Source organism: Pristiophorus japonicus, chromosome 18, assembly GCF_044704955.1.
Source record: "Pristiophorus japonicus isolate sPriJap1 chromosome 18, sPriJap1.hap1, whole genome shotgun sequence".
Classification (NCBI taxonomy): Eukaryota; Metazoa; Chordata; class Chondrichthyes; family Pristiophoridae; genus Pristiophorus; species Pristiophorus japonicus.
In genome coordinates, this window is record NC_091994.1 from 86,720,331 (window position 1) to 86,724,536 (window position 4,206).

A 4,206-nucleotide genomic window follows, 5' to 3' on the forward strand; every position below is an offset into this window, starting at 1 on the left:
GGTCTGAGAGCTTATGCACTTAAAGGATGAAATATTAATGCTTTGGGTATAACCCCTTTGTCAGAACAGGGTCAATGCCAGTCAGGGTTCCTGCACCTAGTGACCCTTGCTGTTATGTCTGTGCCTGTGACCTTCAGGTGAGCTCAGCTATGGTTTTAGTCAAGTCCTGACATACAAAGTGACGTCGTTATGGCCCCATGACGTAATATTGGTTTTGGGGGGTGGGGTCATGACCCCCTGACCCTCAGGGCAGGATATAGGCAACTTTGTATCCCACAAGACCTTCTATTTAAACTGTTCTACATTCCTTTGCATGGCTAATCTTGGGGCGGGTATGGCTTATTCCTGTCTGTTGGCTGTGTGGTGTCAATCTGTTGTTTTGAACTCTGTCGCCATGTCTGTGATGTCCGTTCTTCTAGTTTTAAAGGCACTGAAGACAATCAGCTAAATTACTCTTTCATATTCACTGGCGAGCAGCTCACTGCTTCCTGGGGTTTGCAAGCTGGGGTCGGGGGCACCGGATTTGTGTCGCTTTGAGTTCAGGCATCCGCTTCTAGCGGCACCGAGACTGTCTCTTCTGTGGAGACGGTCTGTGTTCCTTAGCTGCCACAAACAACAACAGCAACTTGTATTTATATAGCGCCTGTAACGTCCCAAGGCACTTCACATCCACCCTCACTGCTGCCTGCAGAGCAGCAACTGAGAACACGGGGGGGAAGGACTGGGCACTCCACGGCCTTTGCACTGCTCCGAACCGGTCTCGGGGAAGCACTCGAGTCCCTCTGTTGCTGGGGTAGGGGCCTGGCCTGGCTTGCCCTGTGACACCGGGTCACTCCCTGGGTAGCGCCTGGAACTCCCTGGGCAACACATGGGCAAGGCCCACTGCCTTTCAGAGCCTAGGTTCAGCTGGAACAGGCTCGGACACATCCCTCCCTCTCCAGCCTTCAATATTGCTCCGTCGCCGCTCACTGCGCTGTATTCTGTGCCCCGTTGTCTGAATGCCACGGCTGTGAACAGCGGAGTTGGACGTGTTCGGAGCCGCGGCTGGGTCTGTCCACAGCCAGTGCCGAGCGAGAGGATGGTGCGCTTTGTCAGCACCGCGACACCATCCCTCTCGCTTCTTGCCCGCAATCGGAGTTTGTCGTCGCACGATTCGCTTTCACTGCATCTGAAATATGGGAACAGGGGTGTAGTCAGGCTCTCTGTGCGAGTCTAAACTCTGTGCATGTGTGTGCCTGACTGTTGTCTGTTTCTGACTGTGTGCATGTGTCCGTCAGTCCAACTCTCTGCCATGTCTGTCTGTCTGTTTTTCACTCTTTGATTTGGAAGAATCCAAGTTTGCCCTGTGAGATTTTGCTTGTGTTCTGTCTTGGAATTATGAGCTGAATAGTTATCCCAGAGGAGCCAATGGGTGTGGGATAATAACCAGGAATTGCTCAAGTCTGAAATCAGAAGGGGGCTCCTGTTTTGGGGGGGGGGGGGGGGGGGAAAGAGAGAGAAAAGAGAGAGAGAGACTCAGTAACAGGAGCCATAGAGAAAACTGCAGCTCACTGAATTACTCTAGCACCAATGAATCTGTATAAAATTTACATAATTCATGTTGCTGCCATCTCTTGTACATTTCTCCTGTGTGTATACTGAAAAATGATGTATTTTCTATAATGTCCTATCGCTGTTGAAAGTTTCTCCGATTGAGGAAACAGAAGTTGTGTGAAAAACTATTTTTGATTTTCTTACCAAAAAAGAATTCTAATTATACATATATGTTCTAATAAATAAAATGCATCTCAAATTTTGATGTTTTTTTTCATTCTTTGTGTGAAATAGTTACAGGTGGGGATGGGTGGGGTGGGGGGGGGGGGAGATTCCAGTTGAATAACTGGACGACGTAAGGTTTCTCATGAGGAGTGGGCACTGGGGCAAGGCACTGGGAGGTACCCATCGAACTCTTCTCCAGCCCCACCCACCCAACCAATGAGAATTGGCAGCTTTGGGAAGGGAAACAATTGGGAAGAAGACGCAATAATTCCCAGCCGGCATGGGTTCTGGGCCAGTGTTCCTACCGAGTGCCCAACAGGATTGCCAGGCGGTGCTAACACAGTGGATGGTGGCGAGCTCGGCCTGTGGGGTGGGAAGCTACTAGTTCAGGGCGGTTACCTCGAGCACGGTCCGTGCTTTGCCAGCCCTCGGGAGGAGGTGAAGAGTTGTTCCACAGAGGCCGACTACTGGTGACCAAGTGACTGCTGAGCGCTCCATGGTTTCCCGTTCCGGAGAGGAGTTCAATGGACGAAGCGAGCAGAGCCCTTCCTCCCCCCTCTCTCTGTGACCCGACAGCAGTCACCACCCCGCAGACTGAGGAAGCCGGCCTTGTCAGTGAGCAGAGCTGCTGAGTGGCGAGGTTACCACAGAACTATAGAGATGAGCTGATGGACATTTACCCAGTAAGTTGTCCTGGATAACCCTTGCCACTGGACCAAGACTTAGCTCTGTCAAGCCCGTGTGGTGGCTAGTGTGCAGCGACCACCCTACGTTAAAAAAAATCCACGCACAAGCATCTTACACCCTTCACAATGTAGGTCCTGGAATATTAGGTCCTTCATTGAAACACCTGTGAACGCATCCTTTTTTTTTGCCATGGAAGCAAGTCATCCTTGTTTCAAGGGACTGACTATAATGATGAATACAGTCCAACTGTTCCTTACAGTATTTTACAGATATTTAGCTGCCATCTGGGCATGTCCCAGGGCCTGAAGAGAATTTGATTGGCTCAGCAAGTGGTTTGACAATTAACAATCCCACCCTGTAGTTCCACACCTATCAGGTATTTCCACTTCAAAGTCAGCCTGTTTATCCTGGAAAGTTCGACTACCTTTAACTCCCTAAAGATGTCCAACAGCCAGCTCTCCATATTGTTAGATGGTGTTTAAAGCTCCCTCTACACTGCTCTATCAAGCACTCCTAGATCAGACACAGCACAGGTTACCTCATCAGCCCCAAGAGAATGCGGCACCCCCCCTGCCACAGGTTGACATTTCCCATTCCCCAAACCAGATAGCCGGATTGTTCAGTGACCCTGCCAATTCAACAACTGCTTACATTTATATAGCGAATTTCATGTAGCAAAGCAGCCCAAGGTGCTTAAGAGGGATATCAATAAAAACATGTTTGACACAGCCACAGAAGGAGGTATTAGGACAAATGACTAAGGTAGATGTCACAGGGGTAGGTTTTAAGGAAAGAGAGGCGGGGAAGTTTAGGGAGGGAATTCCAGAGCCTTGGGCCAAGGCAGCTGAAAGCACAGCCGCCAATGTTGGAGCGATTAAATTCGGGGATGCGCAAGAGGCCAAAATTTGAGCAGTGAGGAGATCTTGAACGCTTGTCGGACTGGAGGGGTGAGGCCATGGAGGGATTTGAGGGATTGTCGGACTGGGAGCCAGTATAGGTCAGGGAGCCAGTATGGGTCAACAGAGGTGATGGGTGAACGAGACTTCGAGCGAGTTAGGACACGGGCAGTATCTTAATTCGATACTGAAGTAGGGGCATTTCTGTGCTGTGGTTCCAAGCCCAGTAGGAACTGTATTGAGACTGTTCAAACACATTTCATGTGGGATCCTCACCTCCAGAAAAGAGAGGACAGCCTTTTTCAGTCTGGACAGGATGTGAATCCACATCCCAGATGTGACTGGTCGGTATACGAACCCAGACCCCAACCCTAATATAATAATTAGATTGTGAAGGACCTGTTATGCTCGAAGTCCTTGGTGCTCCAATGCATCAGAGTTACATAGAAACATAGAAAATAGGTGCAGGAGTAGGCCCTTCGAGCCTGCACCACCACTCAATAAGATCATGGCTGATCATTCCCTCAGTACCCCTTTCCCGCTTTCTCTCCATACCCCTTGATCCCTTTAGCCGTAAGGGCCATATCTAACTCACTCTTGAATATATCCAATGAACTAGCATCAACGACTCTCTGCGGTAGGGAATCCCACAGGTTAACAACTCTGAGTGAAGAAGTTTCTCCTCATCTCAGTCCTAAATGGCCTACCCCTTATTCTAAGACTGTGTCCCCTGGTTCTGGACTTCCCCAACATCGGGAACATTCTTCCCGCATCTAACCTGTCCTGTCAGAATCTTATACGTTTCTAGTTAGTTGTAAACTGTTCACAGACAGTGAAGTAAATACTCAAACAACAGATGTACCAA